This window comes from Phyllopteryx taeniolatus, chromosome 5 (genome assembly GCF_024500385.1).
Source record: "Phyllopteryx taeniolatus isolate TA_2022b chromosome 5, UOR_Ptae_1.2, whole genome shotgun sequence".
NCBI classification, from domain to species: Eukaryota; Metazoa; Chordata; class Actinopteri; order Syngnathiformes; family Syngnathidae; genus Phyllopteryx; species Phyllopteryx taeniolatus.
In genome coordinates this window covers 13,733,368-13,751,533 of record NC_084506.1, presented here as the reverse complement: position 1 = coordinate 13,751,533, position 18,166 = coordinate 13,733,368, and the positions used below count along the sequence as shown (strand labels likewise).

Genomic DNA, 18,166 nt, shown 5'->3' with positions numbered 1-18,166 from the left:
GTGCGCTTCTTTTAGCCATGGACTTAGACTATTGTTATCTCGCATTGATACACAAGTGGAAATCCCCATTCGATTTGATTGGAGTCAACTTTATTGTTAGTCACTGATGGTGTAGTGGTGCACTCGCCTGACTTTGGTGCGGGCAGCGTGGGATCAGTTCCCACTCAGTGACGGTGTGAATGTGAGTGTGAATGGTTGTCCGTGTCTATATGTGCCCTGTGACTGACTGGCGACCAGTTCAGGGTGTAGTCCGCCTTTCGCCCGAAGTCAGCTGGGATAGGCTCCAGCGCCCCGCGACCCTAACCAGGATAAGTGGTGTTGAAAATGGATGGATGGAACTTTATTGTCATTGCACATGTCACAGGTACAAGGCAATGAAATGTATAATGAATCTAACCAGAAGTGCTGAGCAATATGTTAGGAATATTAATATGTAAGGGTAGTGGAATGGTATATGATTATATCATATTTACAGCATATACAGATGTCTAGCGGTGTAAAATAAGGTGCTGAAGTGAATAGGTATTAGTGCAAGTCAATATTGAATTTCAGTATATTTTAGCAAACATGAGCAGATCAGTCGGTATGTGGTTGATTCAGCTTAATCCAGTGGGGATCGTGTGTGAGAAAGAAAGAGGGAGAGAGAGAAAGAGCAAGAGAGAGAGTGTGTGTGTGTGGTTGAAAAAAAAAAAAAAAAAAAAAGCATTTCCGACAGTGTTCATAAAGTGGTGACTCCAAAAACAATCCAACATTGCATATTGAGTTCCAGAGCAGGATTTCAGCTCTGGGCCATCTGGAGCTCAAGTCAAATATTTGAGGACTGAGCTACTGCCACCCTCTGTGCCAATTTTCTGGTTGCATTGACACAAGTATCTTTAAATGAAAGTACACTTAGAAGCATGCAACCACAGTTTATTTTGGCACATCAGAGTAGATGCTTTTCCAAACTAATACTAATGGGTGTGTCCTACTGATATAACATCCAGCATTAGGATGTCCTTGTGGGTATGTAAGGTTGTTGACTGAAAGGTACATGCCTAGTCTACTAATAGGAGATCTGCCCACCAAACTTGCAGAAACTGGAAAAGAAAACAAGGAGCGTGCCCCCTTTGGAGCAATAAAAGTTTACAGCTTCTGAGAAAAAAAAATCTACGAGATGCTGGAGTGTGGCTGTGGGAATTTCTTTTAGGTCAGATGCCACTCATGTTGCTGGATCTGGCTCAAAATATGTGTTTTAGTTCATCCCAAATGTTTTAAATTAAGATGGAGTGTATCAATGAGAGACTTGTTCTTCCACACAAAACTCATTTAGGTCTCTCCATGGACCATGGATTTGTGGTAAAAGTGTGGACAAATTTAAATCCAGCACACATTGCTGAAGACTGACTTGCAAGTCCACTGAGTAGTAAGAATCACTGAATATGAGACTTACAGACTGACAAAGACTGGCTTACTGTGAGGCACGAGCAGTTTTGCTTTACAATGCAGGTTGCATTCTTTGGCCCGCATTAAATCCATTCCTCAGGACAGACTTAAACTTGTGACCCTCACTATTATCCCTTGTGCACATGGACTGGTGATTAGAGGAACATTAGGAAATTAAAGGCAAATTGCATTTCAAGGGAAACAGATGGGGAAGCTGCCGAGGAACCAACATGTAGGACATGGAACCTGCTGATGCAAAAGACTTTTCACCCTCTCCTCGGTCAATGTATGACACTAAATGTCACCCTCAGGTAGCAGTCACTCAGGCTGCAGAGTCTGATTAAAAGATAATGCCTGTGAGATGTGCCAGAATGGTTTGACCTGGGCATTAGGTTAGGTCGATGGAACAATGTAATGTTACAGCAGTCACACAACTCAAGCATAGGAGAAAAAGTCACAGAGTGAAAGTAACTGTATTGACTCTTTTGTTCAAACTTAAATGTTCTGAATTGATATAACTGTGAAAGTATAAATTAAATATAAAGACAATGCAGGATTTACTAGAGCCGCCAGGGTTACATTTCACACGTGAAAAAATGTGTAGTCATCTATTCTTGTTAGTCTGACCACTGTACATTGTGTCAAGCAGGAATTTCTGCAATCAGCAGAGTAAGCTCTGAAAAAAAACAAGGCAGTCAATGGCAATGAGTGACACGTTTTGTGACCCCCCCCCCCACGCAGAAATATAAAATGCAGGGATCTCCTGCTAACTGCTAGTTAGCTCCTGGTGCAACAAACTGAATAATCCGGTAATGAAAACATGGAAAGAATCAACAGAAACGTGTGGAGATTTTTTATTCGGTCATAGGGAACATCCAATGTTACTGAAACTGCGAAAAGACAAAATCAATTCCTGTAACAAAACAGAAACATTTTGGAGCTTTGTAGATTGTCTGTCTGTCCGTATGTTAGTATTGTGGGGTAGGCAACAGTTCCAAGACTAAAAGTGACAAAAAGAAATTCATTTCCAATGACTGCATTTTTATCCACATATGCACCACAGTTTATGGATTCATGCTCAGCAACTGTGCAACTCCTTCAAAAATGTAATGAAATTCATTTTTGCATTATGCTGCTAACTAACAAAACAATGATGAAAACAATACCCCTCGTATTTGCATTGCGTTCAAATGAAATAAATGCAGTGAACTACAATGGATACAAATGATAGCATTAAAGCGGTTTGCGTTTAAAATTTAATTTTTAAATATTTTTTGTTGCAGCTATTCAAATGTACTATTTATGTTCAAGGAATCGTTAGCGTTCTTTGATGCTCAAGTCATTCAATCATTGTGATGATGATGATGACGATGATGATGGTAAAGTGAAACAGAATTCAAGTGGCTAAAGGTACATTATTAAAACTGGATGAGTAGGTGAGATTAACCTTACAACCTTTGCTTACAACGAGATGCAACAACTGTCAATATTCAACCTAGATCCAGCAGCCACTATGAGTGTGGTAAAAAATGCATCAAATACACATCTGTTGCCGTGATCCTTGAGGGAACATAGAATGTCAGGTCAAAACAGAGCCTTGAAAAATTCTAACAGCTTTTTTTTCTCTTTGGATGTGTGACTCATGTTCAGCTAAACCAAACTGTTCCCCACAGCCACAGGCGACACTTTTGGCATCAATGTACATACAGTGAATGAGGTTGCCATTTTATCCACACCAGTTCTTGGAAAAAAAAGGGGAAAAAAAGAAATTAGTTGCAGTCTTCGTCTTTCAATGTATTTGAAAGCCTTTAATTGTAGACCTTCTATTAAGAGTACCTTGACATTTGGTTCAACTAAATATGTACCTTGACATTCTTTGCAAACTGAAACCACAGCACAACATATTCATCCATCCATTTTCTGAGCCGCTTCTCACTTGGGTCGCTGGAGCACTGGAGCCTATCCCGGCTATCATCGGGCAGGAGGCGGGGTACACCCTGAACTGGTTGCCAAACAAACAACCATTCACACTCACATTCAATTTAGAGTCTTCAATGAACCTACCATGGATGTTTTGGGGTTGTGGGAGGAAACCGGAGTTCCCGGAGAAAACCCACACAGGCACAGGGAGAACATGCAAACTCCACACAGGCGAGGCCGGGGATTGAACTGTTGCCTCAGAACTGTGAGGCAGACGCTCTAACCAGTCGCTCACCGTGCCACTGCAAAACCTATTTTGAGAGCAAATGCACGTGTACATCTTTTGAAAGGCACAAACTATGTGTCGATATACAATATTTTGGTTCATATTTTCTGCCACATTGTTGTACATTATATTGGGTTTGTCACCAGTGATGCCGATAATGCGTTATAAAGTAACAAAGTAATGCATTACTCCAAATGGCTTCCCTTTTGAGTAACAAGCAACGGAACGCGTTACTGTATCCATATAAGTAATTAGATTACAGTAATAAATGAAACTAGATGAGCACAAATATGATTGAGTACTTAAATTTCACCTTATTTTTTCCTGTTTTTCTCACTTCTCCGATGGTTGCACACTTTGTCCCAGTCGAAACCCCCCATCTGCTACTTTCACAATGGGTGTGAAGGTCGTCCTTCTGGGGTCAGGGTGGGACCCCTGCTCTGTAAGAATTGAGACATGTACACCTTATAGAGATAAAATTTTGTCCACATTAAAACGTTCAGATTTTGCATAATGATGTGTGCTGTATCACAAGCATGTGATACTGTAAAAATTCCCATAACTCTGTAAAATATATAATTACACAGTTTTTATTAGCATTTCTACTACTCATGGTAATAGCGTTTGATTATTAACCATTATAGATGAAAATTGTTAATTTATTACATTAGAATAACCACAAAAGGTTTCAGGCACATGAAAATTTAGAGGGGACATGGCACAGGGCTTGTAATGTAATGTAGAGTAACTAAGTTACTTTTAAGCTCAAGTAATCAGTAATGTCACTGTGGCAACACTGTCACACACATTAGTGTCTTTGTCTTTCAGGCTTTGTACATTTGTTCTGGCTACTTGAAAACTCTATATTATAGGGGAAAATTCATGGTAATAACTACAGATGAATAAGTGATTGCTTGAAGGGAAATCAAACTTAAAAGACTGTTGTGATTCGTAGTCACAGAGTTTTAAGACTTGTCAAATTTATCTCCGCCAGACAGAACAGAGGTTGTTTTCACTTGTGTTTGTATGCACTGTACATACAGTATGTTGCTTCCTGATAACTTGGTATGATGATTTTTCTCCACGTTGTCCTGCATGTACTACAACGATGTAGCTCAACAATCGATCACACAATGTTTCATAATGTAGTAATGTTAAGTTTCCAGCTGGCAACCACGACAGTCTTTCAAAGACAAATTTGTGCTTCAGACCACACTTTTCCCATTGGCTTTCTTTGAAGACGAGGAAAAGCTCACAACTTGTGTAACACACGCGGAAATTGATACCTGGTCTCCTTTATTTTGTTTTGACAAAGCAAATACTGGCAGTCCTGCATCATGAATGTATTGAGCACACAATTTGTTTTACGCACTTTGCAAGGTATTTTAGCTGACTGAGGAGATGTTTCAAAAGTATTCATGTTTATTACTCAAGAAGAAGAGTCGATAATAGGTTTGAAGAAGACTTCTGTAGAAGTTGAATAATCAACTCTAGCTTTTTACTCAAGTGAAAGTGTAAAAGTAATGGTTTCAAAACTAAAAACTAGTAAAGTATGTTAAAGTATAAAAGCAAAAGTAATGCAAGATGGGAAAAAACTCCATTAAGGACAAAGGCTGAGGCCGTATAACAGGAGCCTATTTTGCACTATCCCACACCCCCCAAAAAAAAGAAATTATTTTCTTTTTTTTTTTACACGCACACACACACACGCACACACACACACACACACACACACACACGCATGCACGCACACACGCAAACATTTTTAAAAAGGCCATACTACAGCATGTCTCATGAATGGCTTTACTCCACATTATGATGCATCTATCCATCCATCCATTTTCTGAGCCGCTTCTCCTCACTAGGGTCGCGGGCGTGCTGGAGCCTATCCCAGCTATCATCGGGCAGGAGGCGGGGTACACCCTGAACTGGTTGCCAGCCAATCGCAGGGCACATACCAACAAACAACATTCGCACTCACATTCACACCTACGGGCAATTTAGAGTCCCCAATTAATGCATGGTTTTGGGATGTGGGAGGAAACCGGAGTGCCCGGAGAAAACCCACGCAGGCACGGGGAGAACATGCAAACTCCACACAGGCGGGACCGGGGATTGAACCCCACCTCCTCAGAACTGTGAGGCTGATGCTCTAACCAGTCGGCCACCGTGCCGCCATGATGCATCTAGTCGAACCTTAAAAGCAGTATTATGTACTGCACTTATTGCACTTGAAACTGTGGACTGTTTGTAAGTTAATAATTTTTTTTAAATAATATTTTTTGTTGAGTTTTCATTACACTATACTTATTCTCATCTTTTTTTTAATCTCAAACTTGACAAATACTCGGAATAAAAAAAAAAACTAATTCTGAAACTGACAAAAACCTAATTAAAAAAAAGCATTTTTGAAAAGAAAAGAATACTAATAATGATAAAAACTAACAAACCTGCTCTAAAAACAAATTGAAACTGAATTTGAAAAAGAAAAGTCAAAATGTGGATGTGTGGTTTTAAAGAGTCCATTCCTCCCACATTCTCTGCATCTATCCTCTTTCACTGGGGTTGCGACCATGATAACACTCCAGCAGTAACTTGTTTTCTGCCTGTGTGCGCGCGTGTGTGTGTGTGTGTGGGGGTGTGATTGTGCGCGCGTTTGTGTGAACAATCAATGTGAAGATGACCTCTTCGACGTGGGTTTGTAGGGTTATACCAGAGGCACACTGGCATTAAGCAGTGTTTTAATTTACAGATTACTGAGGCAGATGAAAGACAACTCAAAATGTAAATTGTTCACATTTGATGCATTGGGTCGTGAGAAAATTATGATGACATTGATCAATACTAAGGTTATATTATCGTGCCAGTGAGCTTTTGTCATGGGTGTGTGTTCTGGTTGTTGTCTTCCCCCTGTCTCGTACACACCTGCTCCTGTGAGCATCTTCACCACCTGTGCCTCATTCACCCTAATTACCCCTTGCATTTAATCTCGTGTCTCATTCTTTCTAGTCGCCACTTCATGGTACCTTGTCGTCGCGTTCCAGCATTCCTTGTTTCCACGTCACAGACTCACAGTAAGACTTGACCCTGTTCCGATTATCGACCTCGCCTTTTTGCCTCACGTTTTTGGATACTGTTGCCTTTTTGGATTGACTGCCTGTGTACCGACCTCGGCCGTATATTAAACCTCTCTTTTTGAAACTGTCCATTTGTTTTGGAGTCGTGCATTTTTTGGTCCTATCCTCTGTTCCGTTCATGACAGCATTAGCTCAGAGTTCCTTTCCGTAATATGCAACCATGTAAATAAGTGAACTGACCGATATGCCATCCTTAACATTTCCTAGAAATATATTGATTCATTTTCAATGACCTACAGTGAATCACCACTTTGATCAAAGTGGCACCCTTATGATGTGTAGAAATCCCCAAGTATTGTACATAAGCCCGAAGTATAAAACAAGGCTTCAAAATCGTGAAAAATTGACATCTTTTCTCAGCTCTCAGACGCTGTGGGTGTGTTTGCTGAATATGAAAACATGCACCGCTCAATTTTCAATTGTCAATCAAAAATGTTCGTATGTCTAGCATATGTCTACACATCCCTACATGTGTGTGCCATGAAAATATATCCAGTTAAAGCCTCTGGTGACTGGAATATATCGCGTAGCGTCGAGGTGCTTCACCTCGGCACTGCGAAAGGCGTAAGCAATGAACTAGCTCTCGGGCTAACAGGCTTCTGGAAGTCGCAGACCAGCGAAGGGCTCATCCAATACGTTACCACCTAGCTTGGTGTTGTGTCGATATGTGGGCCTACATAACAGAAACACTTCATGGAAATGTAACTGTTTATAACACAGCGGCACACGTTATTCAGCCTGTGGCTCACATTTTAGCACATGCTTCCGAGTTTCATTCAATTTCATTCCCACGATGCTTTATATTTTACATTATTGTAGGAGCCCGAATATCACCAAATACATAACACTTGGGAATTTATACGACATAGAGCTGTTCTGTAAATTGTGGAATCCAGGGAAGTTCCGTTTTTCAGAGTATAGACATAGCTAACTGCGCCCTGCAGTGGTAGAAATAGGCCAAGTAATTATAACCAAGCCGGCACGGTGGAGGACTGAATAGCACATCTGCCTCACGGTTCTGGGGACTGGAGTTCAAATCCCAGCCTCCCCTGTGTGGAGTTTGCATGTTCTCCCCGTGCCTGTGTGGGTTTCCTCCCACGTCAAAAAAACATGCATGGTAAGTTAACTGAAGACTCCAAATTGACCGTAGGTGTGAATGTGAGTGCTAATGGTTGTTTGTTTATATGTGTCCTGCGATTGGCTGGCGACCAATTCAGGGTGTACCCAGACTCCCGCCGAAGTCAGTTGGTGTAGGCCCCAGCATGCCCACGACCCTAGTGAGGATAAGTGGTACGGAAAATGGATGGATGGATAATGCATTCAAGAAAGAGAAAAAACCTTGATCGAAAAGTTTTCTGTCTGAAAACCAAACATCGATGTGGGTGGTTGGGGTGGGGAGGGCTGGTGGTGCTGATCGAAAATTTTGTGTCCGAATCCAATCGGCGACGGGGAGTTGGGGGGTTGGCTTGGTTGGGTTGGGGGTGTATTGGTGCTGAGCGAAAAATTTCAGGGGCAGTTTTGGCACTCCGAGGGCACTTTTTGCCGCACAGATTGGAGCACATAGGGTAAAAAAAGGTTCAGCTCAGGTCACACGTGAATGAGCATAATGTCCTCGAGCTGTGCTTCTAAAGTACACTCAGCTATTTGCTGGTGTATTAAAGCTTTGTAGAAGCTCCTGATAATTATTAAAGTAAAAGTTATAATGCAGGGTTTTCTATATTTCCAGTTTATTTGTGTTGTTTAATTTGCGTATTACTCACTGGGCTGTACAGCAAATCTTCTTTCTGTTTCAAATGTGTCCAATACGAGATGTGAGCGTGCATTCCATCAATTGATTGCATTTGTTTTTTTTATGAGGCTGGTACTTGAGGAAGAGTCACACGCCAAGGGACCTATGGACACTTTATAGTAATGTGCGTATTACTACAGATTGAAATATATGTAACCAATCAGTTTGTCTTTGTAGGCCTTGCACACCAATCCAAATCAGATACATTTTGTCTTTATCCTGATACTCACAGTGAATTCAGCAGCTGGTGTGGCTGTGCATAGCGCATCCTTACAAAGCGCAAATCGCCAACTACTGGACCAGCATACAAATTACAGCATTTTCTGCCTTCTTGGTAGGTCTGTGTGGTAAAATATTATGACAACGTTGCTGTTGTCTGTATGTGAACATAGTCCAGTTGAGACATGAGTCACCCCAAATGCAGAATTACACAAAGAAAGCAGGACTAATGCAAGCTTTCTAAAATGGCAAATGTATCGGCGTGACCCACCTCGCCTTTGTGCTCCCAGGTCATTTAGTGATTAATGGGAGGAGGTGGGAATATTGGGAAGCGGCATAGATCCAGTTGCGTATATAAACCACAATCATTTTGCATATAAAAATGCCTAAAATACAATGTGCATAGCATGCAATTAAAGGGAATACCGGTAATCAAAACATACAAAAAGAGAAACATGCACCCTACACATTCATTATTCATATTTTGTTTATTTTCACATTGAATTGTAAGGACCCAAAACTTAGTTTTAATATTCCATGTGCCAACAAGCTTGAATCATGTGCTTTGTGGAGAGGTCCTTTAACTTGCCATACTGTTGATTAAACGACCAGGAATATTGGTTCATCATAAAGAGAAATTATTTTGTGTCTTTGATCTTGAGTAATTCCTGTGTATGTGGAATGAGATCACTCAGTGATCATTCAAAAGAGGTCAGAGTTCATCCCTAGAAATTTCCCGAAATCCAAAAGGACAAAATGAAATAAGGGTTGACTGACAAAAGTACAATAAATTACTTAATCTGATAAATCTGAGAGGTATGAATACCTAGAAATGTAAATTGAGCTTTTCCATGTTTAATATGAATTGCAGCCTACTAAGCTATCTGGTCTAGAAACTTGGTTTGACATTATTGCTTCTGACCTTGCACACGCATATCAAATTTCATCAAATTGGAAAATATTGGACAAAGATATACTGTATTTTTAAGTTCCAATTCATGATTGTATTTAATTTTTTGATTGAGACAAAGTTGCACAACCAAGCCAAAAAAAAAAAAAAGACAAATGTGCATATGAAGACATACTGGTAACCTCAGTGAGAGAATGCCAAGAAAGTCATGAGAGAAACTACAGAGGTATTCAGTATACTGTATCTGGGAATCCCAAAAAGTCACCTGTGTGACTTTAGTCAGTCAGGTAGAACATGAATCCATTTGCGCTGACCTTAGATTGTCCACTTTGCCCTCCGAGCAACTTTCATGTATGACAGGATCCGATATGATGCCTGCGCCTTGTGAGCTCCAATTCTTTCTGCTGAATTTTGATGCCATGATCCAGGATGCAATTTTTTTTAATCAACAAAAACATATTAGTATACTTCCATAATAAAAAAAAATAGAGAACTGTAGCTCTGGAATTTGACCAAATAAAAGAGCAAAGAGTTGAAAGCTGTTGTTTTATTACTGCAATTTATTATCCCATGCATATTATAAAGCATGCCTAGTTTTAATACATATTCACAAGTTTATTTTGTTAAAACCTCATCCTTCCATTTGATAGATGTGAAGACAAGACAATTGTCACAATTTGTATGGAAGCACTTCAGCAGCACAATTGAATGATAAAGCTGAATTAGTATAAAATGGAAGTTACACCTGCTATATTAAATCATCTGGAACATTATCTTATCCAATGCCATTAATCCATCCGTTTTCTGAGCCGCTTATCCTCACAAGGGTCGCAGGCGTGCTGGAGCCTATCGCAACTATCTTTGGGCAGGAAGCGGGGTACATCAAGAACTGGTTGCCAGCCAATCGCATGGCACATATAAACAAACAACCATTCGCCCACACCTACGGGCATTTTAGAGTCTTTAATCAACCTACCACACATGTTTTGGGGATGTAGGAGGAAACCGGAGTACCCGGAGAAAACCCACGCAGGGAGAACATGAAAACTCCACACAGGCGGGGCCGGGATTTGAACCCCGGTCCTCAGAACTGTGAGGCAGATGTGCCGAAAGCTTATGTATGAAATGAAATTACAAAGATGAAAACGAAAGACATTTTTGCTATAGTTACAGTTAGTTTTAGTTTTGCAGTTCCGGTATTTTTTTTTTTTATTCTTGTTTTTATTTTATTTCATTTACAAAAATGTTTTTTGCAAATTTATTTTGTCATTTCGTTCATTTTTGTTTACTAAACCTTGTGTGTGTGTTTTTGTGTGCATGCAAGTGTACGTGCGTGTGTGTTGAGAAAGAAATGTTGTTTTCTTTTTTTAATGTCCAAGCTTTGGAGTTTTCCGACTGTAAACTGCATAAGAATTGAAGGGTTTGAATAGCAAGCTACCTAGATTAGTCTGAAACGTTGTGAAAGTTCCTCGACTGAACACTAAGAATACAATTGAGCATTGCAAGATGATGGATGGTGTTAATACAAGTAAAACAGCACTTTCTTTGCTGGCTTTATACCAGCAATTTACAAGGCCACTGTATCTTTATCTGAACATGGGAGGGTATCTGGCCAGAGAAAGAGAAAGTCTTTAGAGTCAACCCGTCGCCTCAAGACCAAAACATGCGGATGATAAAGTGCACTGATTCTCACTGAATGGAGTTGAATTCACACTATCTTGCCTTAGTACGTACGTTCCTAGCTGGGGTACAATATGTGAAGGAGCAACTGTGCAAGAACAACACTGTAAGACACCATAAGACTGGCTAGTCAGCAGCTAAGCTGTCGATAACCATGTCTTCTTAACAGGCAATTAAGAAAAAGTCATGGACATGGGAGAATGGTGTAGCTGTATACAACAAAATATTGCTTGAATTATTGAAAATAATAAACAACACTAACTCTAGTCATAATATACGCCTTTAAATTAAAGTAATATATGTATAAATACTTGGGCATCAGAGTGGTTAGTGCTCTTACCTCATTATTGCTGTATTCTGTGTCACCTATGCTGCTAATGAGTCACCTCAGAGTTACGGCCAATCCCAATTCTACCCCGTAGCCCTCATTTCACCCCTTCGCCCTTGGTTTTGCGTGTTCACGAGAACAAAGGGGTGTCCCAATTCCCTCTAAGACTTAAGGACAGGGCTAAGCCAAAGGGCTACATACGCTTCAAACCAAGTGTGGTCTGGGACCTCATTTGAAAGCGAAGGGATTAGGAATCAGCCCCCACTGACTGACGAAGAGCTTGCTTACAAAATGGAGAAATTGACAAAGAAGGAAGGAAGTACATAAATGTAAGTATAATGATTCATATTCATAGTAATGACAGTCACATTTTTATCAATGTATATATTAGCCATGTTTTAAATTGTTGATAAATAACTCGTTATGTTGAGCTCTTGCATCGCTAGTCTACTGTCAGACTATGGTGACAAATTCACAGCAAATGGACTTCACTGCAATCTATTGCATTTTATGAATGATTTGACAGAATTATTAGACAGTTTAGTCACATTCAGAAGCTATTTAGCTCATGTGGGTTCGCTAGTAATGTCGCTTCTGAGTACTGTGACATTCGCTTTCCATATAGTTTAGCTGTATAATCACTCATGTAATACAGTATTTCAGTGCCATGAAGACGTTAACTCTCTGACATCGAGTTTACTAAAGACGCAAGGCCAACATAATAACCGGACGCATTTTGCTCCACAGGGATACCACAAGACAGCCGCCTTCTACAACAGCACAGAGCACTCCACGACTTCAAACCCAACTAGTGCCAAAAAGACACATACACAGACACAAAATGCTGTTCTCGAGTTCCTTTTAGAGTAACATGAACAAAACGACATGAAACTGAGACAGAAACCTCTTTTTTTTTTTAGCTTTCAAGCTGAAATGTAGGTATTTAAATGTTTATGTTTTTAAAATGATATTGTTGTTTCTATTTCATATGTATGTTTGATGTGGCACCTTGGTCGACTGGTTAGCACATCTGCCTCACAGTTCTGAAGACCCGGGTTCAAATCCGGCCTAGCCTGTGTGGAGTTTGCATGTTCTCCCCATGCCTGCGTGGGTTTTCCCCGGGCACTCCGGTTTCCTCCCACATCCCAAAAACATGCATGGTAGGTTAATTGAAGACTCTATATTGCCCATAGGTGTGAATTTGAGTGTGAATGATTGTTTGTTTATATGTGCCCTGCGATTGGCTGGCGACCAGTTCAGGTTGGACCCCGCCTCTCGCCGGAAAATAGCTGCGATAGGCTCCAGCACGCCCGCAACCCTAGTGAGGATATGCGGTACAGAAAATGGATGGATGGATGTACAGTATGTTTGATCCTTTATCTATTTGGTATAAATATAATATGGACATTCTCCTAAATGTGAATAATAACTATGTTCTGTAAATAAGTGTCTTTTTGATAATTGTTTTCTTATGTTTTCCTGCAATGCTGCAATTTTTTACAAATTTATTTAAACAAATGTTTGATTATCCATGTTATGTAGTGGTTCTTATTGGTTTTATTTATTGGCTGATATTAGGCCATAAAAGTCAGTTTCTTTGGAAACATTTTATTCTAAACAATTTTAAAATACCAGTCACCATTAGAAACTGCATGTACCCTTAAACTGCCAGAAAAAAAATAAAAATAAAAAAGCAATTCATAATTCATTTGACACAAGATGGCATCTTGGAATGTAAACAATTGTTGCATCTGCCTACCACACAGCCAGCAGGTGGTGAGAGGTGATGACGTGGCGGTATTCAAGTGTCATCCCAATTCCTAAGGGACATTATCTTAACCTTTCATCTTGGCCCTCCAAACAATGGGATAAGGGGAAGGGGAAAATGAAGTGGAAGAGCTAAACGATAGATTTGAGATTGCCCCTAAAAAGGCTCTGGATTTTAATCTAACTTTGGGTCTTTCTTTATGTTTGTATGTCCTCATGTTTGCTTGGATTCTTATGCTACTTCTTGCCAAAAGTCAGCCAAGATAGGCTCCATGTTCCATGTCCTAACACTTCCATGTTAGGACATCGAAGTGCTATATGCTGGTGGTGAGTTCCAAAACAAACACACAAGATAGAGCAGAGTTTACAGAATTTATTGAACAAAAGATGCATGCAAGCGTGAAGATAATACAAATGTGAAATTTAACAAAAGGTCAATGTGTAAAATGTAACTAACAAAAGAAGGTGGATGCAGAGCCACGCAAGGAAGATACCGATACTAACAAAAACACTGAACTAAAACAACCTACACAAGGCAGAGAAAAACAGAAACAGAAAATCACAGTCTTACCTCCAACCAAAAATGAGAGACGATAAGTGACTATTGGCAGATGAAGACTAACCTCGCGTGAGAGCATAAAAAATGCTGTAGTAATGACGGCAAGCAAGAAACAATAACTTGGCATCTTCCTTTTGTCTAAGCTAATTGTATTGTAAATCCTTCAGTGAGTCAGTCCTTACCCTCCATGACCGATTGATGATCGTGCACTCGGTATGATTAATTAACCCAAAATGCATTGCATGTTGAACACGCCAGTATAACTGGATTCTTACTGTGTAAATAAAAAAAGTAACAACAATCAAATACACTTTTTACTCAGGAAAATAAAAATAATAGTGTGGTGACAGTGAAATCGTGCATTTCTTCGCACTTTCATGGTACTGCACCTTCACTGTGCATTGTAGAATCAACAATCACTTCCCAATCGTTTTCTTCTATTCGTTAGAAAAAAGGGTGGTCTTGGTTAAATGCTACCACACACTTGGACAGGTCTTTGTCACCAGCAACAAATTACTGTTTGGTAAGAGACATTGATCATCCCAAAATAACTATTGTTGGGGTGAAGAAGTACTTTCCCGGGAAAAGTAATGCGTTACTTCGCTCGTTACTCAAAATGGTGGATTTTTGGAGTAACCGGCATCACTGAGTGGGAACTGAACCCAAGCTGCCTGCACCGATGTCAAGCAAATGTACCACTACACCATCAGTGACCTATTTATGTTATGATGTGCAAATTATTACAAATATTTATAATGTTTGGGTAGTCTACCAGTAACAAACACAACCGCCTTGGCAGGGTCTAACCATAACCCTAACCCTAAATCAAATTAAAATAAAAAATTGATGGGGAAGATGTCAAAGGCACATCACACCAGCAAGATGCATCTGAGCTCACAAGCCAACCAGGTAAACACATGGGTTTACTTCATGGGCGATGAAGCAGTCGACATACTGCGGGGTCAAGCATTAAGCGAAGAACAGAGGCAACAGTATGATGACATCAGGAACACGTTTGAGTTATACTTCATGCGGGGATGAATGTAATCTACGAGAGAGCTAGATTTAACCGTGTGCAAATGATTAGTGAAACAGTGGATTCGTTTGTCACTGCATTGTATTCACTGGCTGAAAATTGTAACTATGGACCACTCCACGATGAATTAATAAGAGATCGCCTCGTGGTGGGTCTCAGAGACATTAGCCTAGCTGAGCAGATGCAGCTAGAGAAGGATTTCACGCTGGAGAAAGCTGTTAATATAGCAAGGCAGTCAGAAGTGATTAAGAGATAGCAGACAGACCTCAGAGGGGAGGCAAAAATAGAAATAGATGCAGTGCCAACAACACCGAAGACATCGTTTCAACAAAAACGGCAACAGACCAGGAATGTTACAGGTTTTTAAAATCAGAATCAGAATAATCTTTATTTGCCAAGTATGTCCAAAAAACACACAAGGAATTTGTCTCTGGTAGTTGGAGCCGCTCTAGTACGACAACAGACAGTCAATTGACAGAGAAGACTTTTAAGACATAAAGACATTGACAAAAACAGTCACTGAGCAATAAAGGGTTGCTAGTTATCTAATAATGCCGGTACATTTATTTTATTTTTTTTGACAATTGTGCAAAAAGATACACAGTCCTCTAGCACTTAGAGCAGTTCGAAAGACTAATATTGCAATAGTCCGGTGCAATGACCATTGTGCAAAGGGCGCCGAGACTTCAAGTGAGTAGTGTGATAATCTGGGACAATGTTGATTCTGCAAATGTTGCATATACTCGTCAATCAGTTTGCAAATGGAACAGATGGTACTCTGGCATGAGTGGCCAGTATTGGTCAACAACAGATATGCAAATAGTGCAGCGTGGCGAGACTACTACAGTGCAGCGTGGCGAGACTACTACAGTGAGTGCACGAGTAATGTATAATTGGCCCCACAGAAATGTGACAACAAACTCAAGTCAAAAAATTGCCAGCATGTTGTAATGGAATTGTAGGTTAGGTCTTTAGGAAGTTGATTGCACAATGGTCATTGCACCAGACTATTGCAATATTAGTCTTTCGAACTGCTCGAAGTGCTAGAGGACTCTGCAATCCCCATCCATCCATTTCCATTTTCAACACCACTTATCTTGGATAGGGTCGCGGGACGCTAGAGCCTATCCCAGCTGACTTCGGGCGAAAGGCGGACTACACCCTGCACTGGTCGCCAGTCAGTTGCAGGGCACATATAGACACGGACAACCATTCGCACTCACATTCACACCGTCACTGAGTGGGAACTGAACCCACGCTGCCTGCACCAAAGTCAGGCGAGTGTACCATTACACCGTCAGTGACTTTGCAATCCCTATTACATGGAAAATTTCAGTGCCCAGCAAAAGATGTGACATGCCACATGTGTAAAAAAAGGACATTACAGTAAAGTGTGCAAATCAGCCAAAGCTATGCATGTGGTGGAAGCTGGTACAGGAAGACGAGAAGAAGCATTGTTCCTGGGAGTATTACAGGCTGACACAGATCCCTGGTACACAGATGTGACCATCAGTAACCACAAAGTGAGATTTAAGATGGGCACAGGAGCAGCTGTCTCAACTATTTCAGCACAGACATATCACATCATTGCTGATAATGACGCCAAACTTACAGAAATGGACAGACCGTTGATTGGCCTGGGTGGCACAGCATTCTCAGTAATAGGCAAATACACGGCATCAATGTGTAGGCAAGCAGGTGATTCAAGAACCAGTATATGTAATAAAAGGCCTACAAATGGCTTTGCTTAGTAGACCGGCATGCGTGAAACTCAACTTTGTTGCTAAGGCCGATAGCAACAACAAGGAAGTGTTCGTCTTACCCCAAACTGTGTTAAGGTCTAGGCATGCTTGAGCAACCATACACCATCAAGCTCAGACCAGCAATAGCAGCATTAGCAAAGCCTAGACGCGTTCCTATTTCCTTACTTGGCAAACTGAAAGAGGAGTTGGAGAAAATGGAAAACATGGGAGTACTTTAAAAGGTGGAAGAGCCAACAGAGTGGTGTTCTGGAATGGTCTCGGTGCCATCAAAAAATGGCTGTGTGCGCATTTGCGTTGACCTCACCCGTCTGAACGAAGCAGTCTGCAGAGAGAAGTACATCTTGCCCTCTGTCAAAGACACGCTCGGATCACTCGCAGGTGCACAGGTCTTCAGCAAGTTGGTTGCAAATTGAGGATTCTGGCAGATACCATTGTCCCCAGAGTCAGCTAAGTACACAACGTTCATAACACCGTTTGCACGTTTTCACTTCAACAGGTTACCTTTTGGAATAGCCTCAGCACCAGAACATTTCCAGCGGCGGATGTCCATGATTCTCGACGGACTACTGGGTGTGGTCTGTCACATGGATGATGTTCGCGTGTGGGGAAGAGACCAAGAGCAACACAACACTAGGCTTCATGCAGTGCTACACAAGCTCCAGGAATCCGGTGTCACACTCAACATGGGCAAGTGTGAACTGAGTAGAGGAAAGTTCAGTTTTTGGGACACATCCTGTCAGCAGAGGGTGTGCAGCCAGACCCGGATAAAGTAAAAGTTGTGAAGGAGATGAAAGAACCAACAAACACAAGTGAAGTTAAGAGCATCCTAGGGATGGTTAACCAATTAGGGAAGTTCATCCCAGGGCTGGGATAAAAGGATAAATCACTGAGGGACCTCCTATCTAAGGAGAATCAGTGGCATTGGGGCCATGCACGCCAGCAAGCGTTCGACCAACTTAAAGACGACCTAACCTCAACCCCGGTATTGACACTTTACAACCCCAATATGGAGCTGAGACTGTCATTGGACGCGTCGTCTTATGCAGTTCTGCTCCAAAAAGAGGGGGATGAGTGGAGGCCGGTTTTGTACGCATCACGTTCCTTGACGGACACTGAACAGAGATACGCACAAGTGGAAAAAGAACCGTTGGCACTGACATGGGCGTTTGAAAGGTTTAGAGACTTTCTCATTGGAAGACATTTTTCCCGAGAGACGGCTCACAAACCATTAGGTAGTCTGGTAGGTTATCAAGCACTAACAGAGCTACCTCCACGAATACAGAGATTCAGACTTAGACTAATGAGGTATACCTATGACATCACACACACACCAGGCAAAGCTATACA

The 18,166-nt window shown here is 41.0% G+C and overlaps 1 long non-coding RNA gene across 1 annotated transcript; it reads right to left on the bottom strand.

Annotated features, from left to right (window-relative positions):
• Positions 1–2,322: 2,322 nt before the first annotated feature.
• Positions 2,323–3,643, bottom strand: LOC133478771 (uncharacterized). Its single transcript, XR_009788770.1, has 3 exons — positions 3,490–3,643; positions 3,291–3,427; positions 2,323–3,166 (listed from the first exon to the last, which is right to left on the bottom strand). It is a non-coding gene; the product is annotated as an uncharacterized LOC133478771 (long non-coding RNA).
• Between the last annotated feature and the right edge of the window lie 14,523 nt (positions 3,644–18,166).